Genomic DNA, 16,620 nt, shown 5'->3' on the forward strand with positions numbered 1-16,620 from the left:
GACTGTGGATAGGTACTGTCGTCGGCTAAGGGCTCTGCGATTGTTGCAGCTTGTAGGTATTTGAAATGCCCTTTCGAAAAATGCACTCTTTTGCAGCAAGAACGGTATCTCGATGAACAAGATTGGTTGGCAGGTTCTGCATGCCAAGCTGACCGTCAAAGGTCAGCTTGGCATGCAGAACCTGCCAACCAATCTTGTTCATCGAGATACCGTTCTTGCTGCAAAAGAGTGCATTTTTCGAAAGGGCATTTCAAATACCTACAAGCTGCAACAATCGCAGAGAGCCCTTAGCCGACGACAGTACCTATCCACAGTCTCTCTCACTGTGACCTATTGCCTGAATGAATTAGTTGTTTACATCTTGTTTGTCAAAATGTAAAGGTCAGCTTGGCATGCAGAACCTGCCAACCAATCTTGTTCATCGAGATTCCGCTCTTGCTGCAAAGAGTGCATTTTTCGAAAGGGCATTTCAAATACCTACAAGCTGCAACAATCGCAGAGCCCTTAGCCGACGACAGTACCTATCCACAGTCTCTCTCACTGTGACCTATTGCATGAATGAATTAGTTGTTTACATCTTGTTTGTATTACGGCATCAACAGTAGGGGAATCCTGAACACTGCGTTCTTGATCTAGAGCCATATAATTATATGCATGATATGCCACTGTGTGTTTTTTTCACATGCAGATGCTAACCAGCAGCTGAATTAATGGTAATGACCATTTGTTCTTACTGGCAATGGTTTCCTTTATCATGTCTAAAACCAGGGTCGAATATATGCATGGTCACCCATTATTTAGTATCTTTCGACAGGTCAAATTCAAAATTCATGGAAAATGGCTGACTTTGTCCCTTTAAAATCCAACTGCCTTTATTCATGTAGACATCATAACAAGGGTTCACTATCAAATGTTGTTTACTTATTTGTGAAAGCCTCCTGTGACCTCAACGGTATCTAGCGTGAACACAAATATAAAGCAGTACCTAGAGATATATGAAAAATATTGTACAAAATGACCTGACCCATGCATGGTTTTGATCCATACAAAGTGGGCGAGACTACATCTCTTGCTATGTGTGAAGTTGTGGACATGGTTATTTCTGTTGACTGTGCAACATGTACTGTCTGAACCCTGGAGGAGCTCAGGTAGTAGTGGCTAAATCTAGATTACATAAGAAATATACCGATAACAAAAGAACTATATATCCAAAGCAAGTTCCATTGAAACACAGAATGAGAATTTTCATTTTAGAACTCTCTCCTTTTCAAAATGTTATTACGTTGTGAAGCATAACCTTAACAAGGCTTGCAGATAGCTTGCATTGTCACATCAAATTTTTCCAGTACACTTGGGGTGGAACAGCTTTTGTTATCTTGTCCTGTGTGATGATGTAATGTGTGACTTAATCAGCATTGGCAATGTAGAATTGAATTGTCTTCTATTTTAATTGTTCTTGAGCAGTCAAAAATTTGTGAATATATAACATGCAAATTGAATAACACAGCTGTTACTACCCCAAAGAAGTGTCTTCTACATTACTTTGCAAACGGCAGGCACCAAAAGAAAATTTGATTTGTTTTCACCACTGACTGCAACATATCACGTAAGCAGCAAAGTTATGCTTATAAGCAACTCACCCTTGCACTTGGTCCCATTTTGATTAAGTTCAAAGCCATCTGGGCACACACAAGTGTAGCCATCCTTCTCATCGATACAATCACCATTCTCACATAGATCAGGTATGAGTTCACATTCATTGACCTCATTGATAACTTCTACATATAAAATACATGCATAAAGCAACTAAGCAGCAAGCTTAGGTGCAGCAATGATTAGGTAGCACATTCTTTATTAACCCTTTGAGTGCTGTAAATTTTCCCACCAAAATTTTAGTGCAACATTTTACCAATTCTTATGAATTTTTCTGTATTTGTTTTGATAATTTTGAAGCAAATACTCATCAAATTTCAATGGCTACAATTTTTCGTCAAAATTTTAGCAAAAGTCCATAAAAATTTGACTGGAGTGAGTATTTTGTAAAGGCGACAAAAACTGAATTTGGCACTCAAAGGGTTAACATGCAGCAGCAAATTTTATTACATGTTATCTAAGATGTAACACTGGTCTACTGCCTGATTAATAAGGTCTGCCTGATAGTTTGAAAAAAATAATTGACTACAAATATTCAATGTTTTTGTCCCAAATTCACTTGAGTCATGATCTTTTCTCTCACATAAACTCACAGTGTACTCATGAAACCTAGCAGTCAACACAGTTCTTGTAAATAATTCACAATAAAATAATTAACAGAAAAAGATAAGCACAAGTTCATGAAGGTGTAAACTTCAAAACAGTGTCAAAAAAACCAGCTAACATAACTAGTTCCTCTTCAACCAAAAAACAAAGATAGGCTACTGTAACAGTTGTTTTGATGACCTTATTAAGAAATTTCAAAAAATTGCTCATTTGACCACAACTTACATGAATCTAAATGAGTTCACCCAATAGGACCTGATGACCAAATACTAAAGTAATCAAATCCATGGTTTCTGAATGGCAGACTTGGTTACCAAAAATTACTAAAGTATCATCAACACTTTAAAATGACTTTGCCACTCTCAGCATACTTTTCATAATCTCAATGAGATTAGCCATTGAAAAAATACACAAACTAGGAAGTCAAGGAAAGCTTCCACACCAAAGGTTTCTGAATGGATGATTTTGACAGAAAACTACAACATAGCTATTATCTCATTATCATATTGGAAACACACATGTCATCTCTGCTGATCATGATGAAGACCATCATAGAATCTTAAATGCTGCGTTATTATTTGAACAGATTTAAATGAGCTTTTTGCGCACCAGACATCAAAGCATATGTATGATACTAAAGATTTGGCAAGGAGCAATATGTTGACCTTGCTGACAGATAATGATGGACGATGAGATATGACTAATTATATTATACCTGTACATGATGGTGCAAAGACAGCCATCTGATGCGCCATCTGACGCACGCCAGCTCTCATCTATAGATAATTTACTTTTTGACATTTCATGCCAGAATATCCATATACTGTCCTGATATAATAGCAATGACCACCTCAGCAACGGGTATACCACTCAGTTTGACCAGTTTATTCCACATATGCACTCACTATCGCTTGTGCATATATGTCAAACTGGTCAAAATCTCGTGGCATGTTGTTGCTGGGTGTGGTCTATCGCTCCAACAGTCATAGAATACACCCATTAAGCTCAACATGATTGAAATCAGAGCTAATGAACAAGCAGCTTCAACTAAAGTAACTATACTTGCTCAATAGCCACTGAGCAGAGAAAACCTTCCAGCTTAGGTTCAATCAACTACAAGGCAGTTAGACCATGCTACCCTTAGAAAACAGCTAGCATATTGCTCTGCATATTGAAATATTACATGGTAAACATTGGGTTGTAATGCATCCTCATATAACAGCATTAATATTCAGCATATTAAAATAGCATGGAAAGCACTGGTCCGTGATGCATCCTCAGATGATAGCTATTGTAAAATATTATCTTGGATGTAGCTGTTATAAAACATTGACTCATAAGCATTTGTTTTCTAATGGTCAGATGATATTGTTAAAACTTACCATCAAGTACACACTTTGCTCCATCTTCACTAAGTACAAAGCCAGAAGAACACTTACAACTGAAGCCACCTTCTTCATCAATGCATTCACCATTCTCACAAATAAATGGGATTGTTTCACATTCATTGATGTCTAAAATGAAAACATATGTACAAGTAACATCAATGATGGTGACACTCCTTCAATGACAAATGTGTAAATGGGTTCTGCATATGCATGTTGAAAAGTACATCTAAATGTAATGGAGCCCCATCGTATTGTGATTGTCTTTGTTTCAAATGTTCCTTTTTTTGCACAAAAAATTTGCTTCCCCTAAACCAGACAAAAAATTAACATAAAGCTTTGAAAAAAGATTTGCTGCAATAACAGTTAAAAAGTTTGCTTTAGACAGATTTCCTCCTGCTATACATACTCCACAAAAATAAAGGTTCATCCCTTTATTGTATGCAAGATGTTTATGGAAGGTGATTATCACAAAGCCTATCGTTTACTGATAAAACTTGGGTGTGCACTATCTGACTTTGTTGCAAAGAACAAGCACAAAGGAAACAGTACCCAATATAACCTTTGAACAGATGGGAATCAAAAGTTAACAACAGAAGTGGCTAAAAAATTTACAGAAAGAAGATTAATAGACGGAAGCAGTTCAGACTGACTCTTACAGCTTCCTCTCTACTGTCATACTTCTGAGCTAATAAAAAATTCTTAATTTGCTGCTTTCTTTGTTTAAAATTAGGGCAAAGATTAGCGAGTTCAAAATACATACCCCTTTAACCATTTAAGGCATATGAAAAATTGTGGTGACCAGGTAACTTTGGAGTGTGTTTGACGAAGTGACTTACCTTCACATTCCATTGTTATTTCATTTCTCTCTTGACCATCTGCACACTCACACCTGTATGATCCAATGGTGTTAATGCAAATACTCTTATCACAAATTCCAGGGATTGCTTGGCATTCATCGATATCTGGTTTGTAAATAAAAAGGACAAATTGAAAAATACCATTAACGACAATCGCGTTCCTTCGGTGACAATCTATGTATTATAGATCTACATTCAGTGAAATACATGTGACAGCAATATTATATTTTAAAAGCTCAATTGTACTGCAACTGTGTTGCTGTAGTGAGCGTAGGGCTTACATTATCACTAGGCATACTAATAAGTTACAGCGCACAAAACCACAAATTGCCCACAAGTCACTCCAATTTGTACAATCTTATATTAACTTTTCAATAATTTCTGGTCTTAATTATCATACAATGAAAATCAAATAAAAGTGTGTTCAGACATTGGGGTAAAAACATCAGATTTACAAGTACATGGCTGTAAAAATAAAGTTTTACAACAATGATCAACTGGGGCAATCATCCCCTATTGAACTGTTAAAATGTAAGTTTCTTATCTAATGTCCTTTGGGGAAAAAAATCAATGTTATTTTTCTTTGCTAAACCAGATGTCAGTAGTTAGCCCCTTTTATAAGTAAACTATTTTATATGGCTAGCTCTGAAAAAAGTTGATTATTTTGCTGTTTCCTTCTCAATTGAGCATGATTTTCAAGATAATTAAGGTAGGAAATGTGAAAACACAGTCCTTAACAGTACCTTTCAAGAATTCACCTAACATTGTTTCAACACATGGGTACAAATCAAAATAAATCATACAATATCTCTGACATTATATAGCAGTTCACTGCTCTAAGTGCACTGTATGGCGAAAGCAGTCCAAAAGCTATGAACTAGGACTTTGAAGTGGACAGTAATCTAATGGACAACTTTATGGAAGTAGATTATCTGCCAGAAGTGGGCTCAGACTCATCGTGATAGTTTCCTGAGTTGTACTTCAAGGCTAAAAACTACACTTTAAACATAGTCTTGGATGTCACAAAAAAAAATGAATATTACGACACAGGATGAACTTACAGACATCCTAACCAGCACCTATGACTGCATTGAACAAACTACTTCCTACCATGTTAAAATTTTTTCTCTATTTAAACACAAAGGAATAGGCCTTTAGTACCCGTGTAGTTTACATGCGCAGTTATGAAATCCTGACTTTACTTGTACACCTGACAACATGCAATACCCTGAGTTTAAGCAAGTTCATTGGTCAACATTTAGTTACCAGCTGAACAATTCACTCACATAGTGTGCAAGTAGGAATAGTTTAGGATGCTAAATACTTTAACACTATGTTGAATCTTGGTATGGTTCTTTCCACTCAAGGTTCTTAATGTAACCTTTTGAAAATGTTGGAGCAATCATTGGAATTGCATCAATATCTCTTTCCTTGTTTTGTATCAGCATGCATGCTATTTGTGCTGTGTTAGATGCTTTGACTTCATTCATATCTGACTTTGCACAAATGATTGTCCCGCTGATGTCATTGGAACAGGTGATATTAGGTTATCATGTCTAATGATTTGCTGACTGTTGCCTTTGATTACTTGTGCCATACCTATGCAGTCACTATTTGTGTGCTTGGAATGTATCCCCTCTGGCATGGGTGTGGAGCAGCTGGACAAGCTTCACATGGAGTTCCCAGGCTCTACCTAGGGATGCACAACACAGGATCCTGGTACACACCACACCTTCCAATGGATCCAGACATAAGTTGTTTTGAACCTTGGTAAAACATGGCCCTGTCCTGTAATCTGTAAATGAAATGTATACAAGCATGGTAAAAACATGTAATAAAAGTCTTTCCACACCGAAAAGATGGGAAAAATTTCTTTCATTATCAAACAACCATACTTTGTGCCTTTGAACTAAAGGTATTTCATTCTGATGAACCTGAACTATACGTGAAACAATGTCCACTAGATTATGAAACACATAAGAATTTGACCAGCAACTAAACAATCATTAAACATATTATTTTCATTTTTCATGGAGAGTCTATTACATGATTTCTCTGTGGTTTACTTAGCCGAAGTTTTTGCTTAAGTTGAAAGTGAGTCCAACGCTTTATACACTTGCTCTTCAAAATACCTCAATAAAGTTACGTTTCATTTGATTTACCATGTTAACTATCAATGCCCATTATAGTCTAAGCTGAAAGTGAGTCAGACACTGAATGAACTTACAGTTCAATGTAATTCTAAAAAAAGTTAGATTTCATTTGATCTACCATGTTAGCTATTAATGTCCTTTAAGATTTTTTTTAGATATCAAAATTTGCACATTATGTTATGTACTTGAATGTGCGGTATCCTGGGCAGAAAAACTGGAGTCCGATAATTATAAAGTTTGTTGTTTCAATGTTTGGTGAGGATTTACCAAACACCAAACACCACAAGACTAGACTTTAATTGTGGCTTTTACAGTGTATCAGTGCCTTTTTCACATACCTCTCTCGCAAGTTCTTCCTGTGAAACCATACGGACAGGAACATCTTTGTGGACCAACACATCTGCCTCCATTCCGGCAAGGTGGACTGCAGACAGCTGCATGAAATACAGCAAATATCCTTTTGTTTTGAGAGTGTTTGGATATTCGAAAAATGCAATGATTCTCTTTCCAAATTATTTCATCAGTTAATCAACCTGAAGTACAAGCCATTTGTGGAGTAAAAAATGGCTAACAGCCAATGCAGATAGGGCCAAATCAAAATTGAAAGGCAAACTAACATTAAACTTGTCCCACTTTTATTTTTCAACAAATTTAAACTCTCAAGTGGAGAAATAGATTCCAAACAGATGTAAAATCTAATCTATACTTCTAAACATGCGTTATCATCTGCAATAAGCCACGAAGATTAATTAAAACAGTGACTGATTGTTCATTTGCATTTCACACAAATTAAATGTCATACATGATCACCAGCATAAAACAATGCCTACAAGATGTTTTAATAGATGCTAAGCTGTCATCAAAACTTATCAATTGAAAGTGAACTAAGCCAGCTTGCCTTTTCTTATTTTTCGGGTCATTTTAAATAAAAGCTTACAGCATCTTCTGTCTGCAGTCATTATAACTTGTACTTGTGGCATTAGAAAATCACAATTCATATTGCTTCACATTTAGCAAAACATAGTTCAAAGGTATGTCTCGTGAAGAAAGTTATAATCTCCATACTTACGTTGTCCACATGAGGGACCCGTGAAACCATTCCTACAGTTGCAAGATTGACCTTGACATACACCACCATTCAGGCAATTGACAGTGCAGCCGCCTGGACCTAGATTTCAGAAAAGAAATCCCAAACTGACATTGTAAACTTTGGAAGCAGAGTGGAATATCACACAATGTTCCTCAAACTTACGGTAGAACGTGCCTCAGGGACACAAATTTTGACTCTCAAACTTTTACAAATCTTTTCTGATATACCACTTGTGGGAGGTTCATTTTAAAACTCTTGGTGTAAGAAAACTTTTCACTGGGCAAGTTTTTCAAAATTCGAAAAATTTATTTTTCTCCATAGAGTTAACACAGGGATGGCGGCCATTTTGAATGTTAAATATCAGTAAATCTTGAGTTACTTGTTTCCCTAGTACTCAAATTTGCAAAGTGACCCCCGATTTTTAAGCTTGATTTTGAAAGAGAATGGTTGAAAGATTTCTCAAGGAAAGTTTGAGCATAAGTTTAAGTCTTTCACTTTTGAGGCGCCAACTACCTTAAGTCACAGGAGTATATGAATGAAGAAATGGTGAATTTTGTTTGCCTTTTCATATCAAGTTATTTTGGTAAATGTTTCCTATAGTATATTGGTGCGACACCGTGATAAGTAGAAACTGTAAAGGAGAAATCTACATAGTAAGCCTGATGTACTTGTGTCGAAAAAATTATATTTTCGAAGCAAAGACATCCACCGCGCCATGCTCAGACATGCACTTTCCTTTTCGTTATTTTTTTAGGAATGAACACGTTGTTTTTCGAGTTATCGTATTTTCTTGGGGTCACTCTGCAACCAAAGCATTAAAAGTAAATATATTTCCCGGTAACATTCTAGATGTATCGTGTAACGATGGAGGTGGGAAGGAAGGAGTTACAACGCCTTTGTAATGCTTCGTTCCATGATCGGTACACCCATGGTGTAACCTACATATCATTTTGTACACTCTTCGTTCTTCTGTCTGAACGAACTCAGTGAATTCTCGTCCTGTAATATCCAAGCAGACTGCAACGGCCGGGTCTAGAATTGATCCTATTCTACAAACACCTGAACATATATCCTAATTTGGTTTACACCTGATTTCATTAAACTCTATTTGGCTGGGAAAATCCGTGTTCTTTCCCGGAGTTCCGCTGGAACCACGCTGGGATATGGAGAAGAGGAACGCTTGCAAAAATTGTCGTCTGCTCTTTCCAAAAGAAATGGTCGGATTTTTTTGGATCAAATTAACCATTGACACGTTGGTTTCTGATGAAATTGGTGAACGTACGATAACTTACAACAGTGCTCTTCAATCTGTTACCACTCACTTGATATTTCGCCAAGAAGTTCACATTTTTAGTCCTCACGTCTCGAGACTTATTCGGGACAGCGCCATGTTGAAATACGATTGCATTGTGGGTTTACTACAAATTGACTTGGGCAGCCAATCAGCTAATTCTACGAAATTGTACGCGGAGGTGTTTTGGCCGATATAAAATACCTGTTCTAACACTTTTTAAAACAGTAAAAATTTGGAGGGGAAAATGACAGTTGTTTGTTGTGGCTTCTATGAGAACACTGCCGGTACATTTTGACTGGTCGACGCTGGAGGTAAAAATATAAGCATCACAATATAAGCTAAGCCTTATTTGTTGTAGGCCTACCATGGGACCGTAGTTGTGATCAGGAGGCAAGACATCTGGTTCGAGACGACCCTACTAAAGCTGTTTAACAGGTAGGTCTACATGACGAATGATAATTAACTTTTCACGACAAAATGTTTTGTAGCAGTCTCTTTTTAAATCCATGTTCTAGTCAAAACCTACCTGCTACGCTTGGCATAACCCCTTTGGAATTTATCTCGCATCTTTTCCCCACGACAAATTTCCCACCCGCGTCTTTATATTCTCGCCCGCGGGCTATCAAGGTACTTGCGGGTACGCCTTTTTTGCATCACGGCACGATGCATTGAAGCTCTGATTTTTCAACTACTAATATTCAAAGTTTCAACATATATAAAATGCCATAACTCTTAGTTCTGCTTCTTTCACACAATTTCTGTATCATTCGCTCTTCTATATCATATCGTCTGATCTCTCATTCACCTCGCTGACGTGCGTTTCACCTACTGACGTCACTCCGCGGTCGAGAATTACGACATGCTTTTCCTCTCTCCCTCGGGAAAAAATAAGGTAAATAGGCCTAACCGATCAAAACTCCATACCGCCAATTTGTCCTTCTTCAAGTTGCCCTCTGAGCAAAAGAGTGAAATATTGGATGATAATGGCCCGCTTGCCTGATAGGAAATAATTTTTTTTGAAAGAAAAGCTTTGTTGGCTGCCCCTGGTGACCATTCACGAATCACCTCAGAACAGCCAATCAGCTGCTACCGTCCAAGCCGGCGCAAATAATAATTGGTCTACATGGAGTTTCTCACATTTATGCAAATTGGTTTGAGCGAACCATGAGCGCCGCGCTAACAAAATGATCTTACCTGGTGCTTGCGGGCCTGGGCCTACACCTCTGCAAGTTGGTCCTGTTTGTCCGTTTGAACAATGACATGTGTTCGGCCTGTAGCAGTAACCACCTTCTCCGCAACTGGACGTGCAACTTGCTATCGTTGTTGAAAGGAGGAAATATACAAAACGTTAACTTTTCTCTGCACGCAAAGATCTTTAAAACGCCTTGCCTTGAAATTAAGTACTTCTGGTGGGAACGCTTTTGGTCGGTGCTTTTCGAAAAAGCAAGTTCTGTCTTGCACAATGTTCACATACATATATAGATCAACGCCTATCCGGTAGAAACGGCATCACAGAATGGTCTCCAAAACATGTGATGAGAAACAAGTCGAGAAAGAAATAAGTGCCGAATAACAAATCGTAGGCTTTATACACGTGCTAGTATAATTGAAGCTAAATGAATTAACTGAAGTTTGAGGAAACTCCGTTATTTTGCAATATAATGAAAAGCCAAAAGGAAAGAATAATTGGCTTTTGGTGCCCCCCCCCCCCCACCCATCATTAATTTCATAGACCACAAGTCTATATCCCCCACCCCACTTCGAAGATCAATATCACACAAGTGATAATGTTTAAATAAGCACAAAATCTTAGTCAATACTTATGTATAATTTCGATAGTTGGTTAGTTTATATAATTTGCTGACCGTTTGTCGTTTTCATACTTACGAACTATACATTGTTTGAGCGTCTGGTGTAACCTCCATCCGGGGCAGCAGTATGATCGAGTACGAGGGCCGCATACATTAGGACTGGGGAAAAAGAGTAATAAATGTCTAAGTTTGCAAATGCGAAAAAAAAACTAAGATCATTGTAATTTTTTGACTGACTTTCAAGTTTATATCAACACAGAGTTCAACGCCGTCATGTTGAATTTGTAAGTGAATTGATATTTCTCTCCTCTTACATGGTTGCGGTAAACCGGCATTTTGGTTAGCCGATATATCATCATTTACATTCACATGTAAAGAGACATCAAGTGCCAAATACCAAGTCAGATTTACAGTATATGCTGTTTACATTCGGATACCCATAACCATCCGTTACTGGTCAACGTGGTGATGATGAAGGGGTGTCAGCTTCCGGTGTCGGCTACGTTAATAACACCGACACTGACACTGACACCGCGTCAGGGTTTGGAAGAGAAAAGAAGGCATAACATTTAGGCCTAATTTGTAAATCAGTTGCATATTTTCGGCCTAAGCATTTTTTTTTAAGATTTATATGTAGGCTAGACGGGGTCGACTGAGATCTATAGCGCAAATATTTTTCTTGCTCCATCAATGTAAATCTGTTTCCTTCTATCGGCGCATTTTGATTTATTACATGTATAGATAGGGTCGACTGTGATCTATATCGCGTAATTTTTTCCTGTCCCGTCAGTTCTCACTTATGTGTACCGTATTAAGCGGGAGAGTTTTGTGCAACGAATCATGACTTCATTTGGCGATGGAGGGGTCGACGCCCTGGGGCTGGAGGTTCACATATTCCCTGAGGCTAAGTAACTCCATCTGCAATGACCTATGATGCCGACGTGACGCAGAGAAACCGATCGTTCCAAGAATCCTTATTTTTTTGCATAGAAGCGGTGATTTATGTAAACAGAAGTGGAGACGTTTACAGGTGGCCCACATTTCAGCTCGAACGATTGAAAACACAGCAGTTCATTTATCCATTCTATTATGCTGGCTTTTCTCCAAGAACCCTTCTGCCGCCATCCGTAGAACCACAACTCCCGTGGTTATGTTGTGCGGGAAGTCCCATCCCTAACACGACACAACCAAGGCAGAAGTTGGACTACGGATCGCGGCATAGTCAGGGTAAAGACAGAAAACACATCATCGTACGCAGGGCTGTCTTTTACATACATGTATACAACATGTAACATACTTATCAAGACTTTAACAAGCATTGTCGTATCTAGTATAGTGTTTCCCCACACCGAAAAATGTATTTTCGCTATGCTCCTATCAATTTAAATAGATATAGGTATTTCACTTTTTTATCGTACAAAATAAATTACCTCTATGCAATCGCCTGCAACATTAAAGTAAAGTTTATGGCAGATCCTGCTCAGAACAGTTTTGTTTGCTCGGTCATGTAATTGTAACTGTAATCCGTCAACCGTGTTTACACTTCAAACGTTTTTTTGTTTACAACAGCAGGGAACACAACATTGATTAATAATGGCTCGTTGACATGTCCCTCCGTTAGCTAGCTGTTGTTCTTCGAGCAAAAATCCGCCCGGCCGCCGAGTTTCTTGCCCGGGGTTTCTTGTTATCGGAGAAGCATTATCCTCTGGCCGTCAATCGTCCGCGCATTGCAAGCATAACCTCTGTAAGCTTTACATGTATAAGGGAGGATCTAGATGGTTTGAAGCATACCCGATTACTCAGATTAAATGACTGCGCCAACAAAAATACATATATGCATGGAAACATTTCTTAAACTTGAGTCCTTGCTATTGGGTCGCAGAAGACGACGCCTGCTAGTTGTCAGTAAATGCTTAACAACACCAGCTTTATCGAGATAGGACCAGGTTACTTTCACTAATTAAGGTGGAATGCTGAATGCAGTAACCAGACTGCACCGAACACAGCGGGAGTGTTTTGCATACTGAACAACAGGTACAGATTCTATAAAGGAGTCATTCTTCCAGCAGTCATTCTTCCAGCGATCGAACCAACAGGCTCGGGGGCTTTAACAGTACGATAAAGCAAATATGTTTGCGAGGTTTGACCGTCTTCTCTGTCCGTTTACTTCAGTCACCACATCGCTGTAGCGTGGATCAAGGGCTATTTATTAAGTGACCGTGAAATGAGAGGTAAATTTCTGCGTCGTCTCCAAGGAGACAGTAACGGTTTCGAAACAATTACATTTCTGAAAGCGCTCCATTATACCTCTCAAGACACGGCATTTATTGCTGTGATTTATCTCAATTACAGTCGTCCATAATCGATCTGAGGACGCCAATCACTTTTTACACGCTGTCTATTTTCGTCGACGTTTTCGTACTTAACATTGTTTTTAGACCACTTCCTAGTCGTCAAGGGTATACAAGATGGCATTGGTAGCATAATGGTGAGAAGCTTCCATCTAAAATGTGAGAGCGTTTTCATTTACAAATTGAGTCAAGCTAGGGCAGACGAACTTTCAGAGACTCGCTTGAAAAGCGCAAAGAAAGTATTGTGCTATGTGTTTTGTTTGTATTGCTCTGGCATTGAGCCACCCCGTGTTAATTTTCTGTGGCATAGCTCTACGGTAATCTTGAGGGAGATTCTTCGCTATTTCGTACAGACACTCGCAAACATTTTGGAACAGAACATACTCTGCACTGAGACTGAAAGACACAGTATCTATATAGAAAGATAACGACATCTTTGTGCGTTTACAAACAGAGAAATGGGTGGCTGGCAGAGGCTCTTTTCTTCGCGATCACACCACACCACAAACCGGACAATAGACAGCGAACCTAAAACTACTGACAAGACCAGTATTTTAAAACCTCGTCAAAGGAGGGGAGATAAACTATTTCCTGTCACGTCGCTTTATGTTGACCCTATCCAACAGCATGTCAACATGTTCTTTCTAACAGACCTTCACGCAGGGCAGGAACTGCGGATCTTTACCCGCTTTAATGGCGTTGGCCGGGTAATGAACACCTGGTATTGTCAATTTCAACCCTAGCCGGTCAAAGGTCGACGAAACGACAAGAAAGACTTTCAATATCGTTTAGACCGCTCGAGATCGTGACAGAAAACATGTCAAGGGCGAGCAATTTTGTTCTCAGTACATCAACTTACAGAATTGAAATCCATGCAGTTTTCTCAATAAACAACATTTGCTATGCAGTCTCATTCGGGCGACCTCCCTAAGATCAGATAAGAGTTTTCCTATAAACTCCATTCATCTCGGTAAAAGTTTCTCCTCAAACACTACCGTGCGTAACAGAAACTACTTCAAAGCATGTTCCCTTTTTCCTTCTTCCCTCTTTTGCTTTCAACGAGATCACGGAAAACCATCTTAAACGCTCACAAAACGATTTCTTGCCCACAGAAAGATTCCCGACCCTCTGTTCCTCGAGGTACGAAAGATTCCGACCTTGTGGACCTCGAGGTACGCAAAAGAATTTTTATTGGCGTTTCATGTTCGAGTAATCAGAAAATCGGTGGTTCGTTTTCGCCTTGTTTATTTTCTGCGGAAATCAGCATGGTTTCTCACGGACAAACAATCGCGATCCGTCATGGATTATTGGTTATAAATCACCGTCTCTGGCGAAGCTTTAGTCGATACTTCACTCAACTGCAGCGCTGGACGAACGCGAGCGTTGACAGCAAAAAAAAAAAGCCCGTATGTAGAAAGTTAAAATAGGAGATGCCGCTGATTGCAAATTACCTGTGTGTGCGCTCAGCAGAGCGTGAAGTTGGCCCATTCATTGTTGAAACTATGCCAGAACTGTTTAACATCAGTGTTGTGTTAGTCAAGTTGTTTAGACATCTAGTCTTGCGCGATGTGCAGCGAGCGCGCAAGCCGTGTTAATGAAGTGCAACGTTAAAACCTGACTTAATAGCTTTAGAGTGATTCCCAAATTCAATCAATTTTTCAAAGATCTGTGCAAAGTACGTTCTACTCACCCGTTCAAAACCGTGAACTGGCTATCAGGGTCTTGAAAGCCGTTTCTGGACTGTGCAAACACAATGGAAGTCAGTGTGGCAGCCACAAAGACTTGTATAAGCCATTGAAGAAACATTTTGTCGTATGACCTATTACGGCCCTGTTGTCGAGGAAAGAAGCGAGAGAGAAAGAAAAGTTACAGCTCGGCTCTGAGTTAGGTTTTCGGCCAGTTGTCTACCAGCACTCCACCCACGTGAAGTCCGGCTCGGAGTTCGCTGACTTGTGACGGTGTGACTTGTCTCTGGGCTTCGTTATTGCTCTTCCAAAATGAAGGAAACCAGATGATATCGGTAAACCAAGCAGTAAAAATTACTGTATTAGGATTGTCCAAACTTCGTGAGGTGTACTTAAAAATCCAAGTTGAGTAATGTTATGGAGCACCCTGGCGCGTGAACTTGAACTTAATTGTTTAGCGAGCACCACTGGCAATACTCCAGATAGTGTTTTACTGTTTGAATCAGGCGGAACCAGTGTTTACAAAGATAAATGGGCGAACTGAACGGGGGTGAATATAATGTTGAAAAAGAAAAGGAAAACCTCACCATATTTTGAAAACGAGCTTCTGTCTGATTGGTTGGAGTTGGTTACTTCAAACTGATTCGTATAGATAGTTCACAAAATATCACGCAGCCTCAAAACACATGTCGAGTCATAGGAAGTTCACAGGCTTCGGTCAGAGCCCAGGATCCTTGTGTGTACAGCAGTGCTATGCCAATAGCACCCTCCCAATCGTATATATAAATACTGGAATTCCTGACGTCTCCGGGAGAGCTTTAAGTTACACAAGAGGAGCAAAAACAATGGCACTCGTCAGACCCACTGAATGCTCACAGAGAAAGGGGGGAACCTATACGACTGAGCTCTGCATAAGACAACCCGCTAAGCACCGAGCGTGGACCAATCACTGACGTCGGAAGTACCCCTTGATGCATACAGCTATCAGTTTACGGACAGGTAGAAAATAAAGGAACTGACGTGAAACAATAGGGCTTCCCATCTGTATGCGACTCGGCTGCTGTCACTCCCATTGTCATCCGGTCATGCAAGACTACGCCTTTCTGTCACTTTTATGGGTCTATAGCGACCAGGAGGCCAAAAACGGGGTTGAAAAGAACGCCACACAGTTGATCCAACGAAAAGGGATCCCCCTTTTTTTGAAAAGATGCTGACTAGGCTGGGTGATAGGGAACTCCAGAGTTAATGCAATCTCTGCTTGTGTAAACTCAGAGAGTGACACCTATCGAACACAAGAAAAATGTAAAAGATTGCTCAAAGTACAAGTAGTACCCCGACGACAAAATTTGACATAACAGTCATTTTGTATGTTACTTCACAGGAAAGGGATGTTGCGTCAAAGATGATAGTACAACCCGTGACAGGGAGCTACTTTCAAGGGAAGAAGAAAGAACGTAATATGACGTCATGATTCTGTGAGATGCTGATATGAGTAAAACCATGAAAATTCGTCTGCAAGACTTGTAGAGCACTTTATCTCCGTCTGTCCCGTTTAATTCTATTTACTATTCCCGCCAAATGCGATAGCCGGATGATCTTATCAGGCATAAATTTTGTTGTAAATCAGAAAAGAAAACACACCAATCTTCCAATCTCAAATCTGAGGAACTGGCTTTATTGTTCCCAGGGCGACAGCGATTCTAGAAGAAAAGGGATGTGTTGACCTGTTGAC

General features: G+C 39.3%; 1 pseudogene; it reads right to left on the reverse strand.

The window, feature by feature from the left end:
* Nucleotides 1–15,929, reverse strand: part of LOC139121490 (fibrillin-2-like) — a 24,220-nt pseudogene extending 8,291 nt beyond the window's left edge.
* Nucleotides 15,930–16,620: the final 691 nt, after the last annotated feature.

The sequence above is a fragment of the Ptychodera flava genome, chromosome 21, assembly GCF_041260155.1.
Source record: "Ptychodera flava strain L36383 chromosome 21, AS_Pfla_20210202, whole genome shotgun sequence".
NCBI classification, from domain to species: Eukaryota; Metazoa; Hemichordata; class Enteropneusta; family Ptychoderidae; genus Ptychodera; species Ptychodera flava.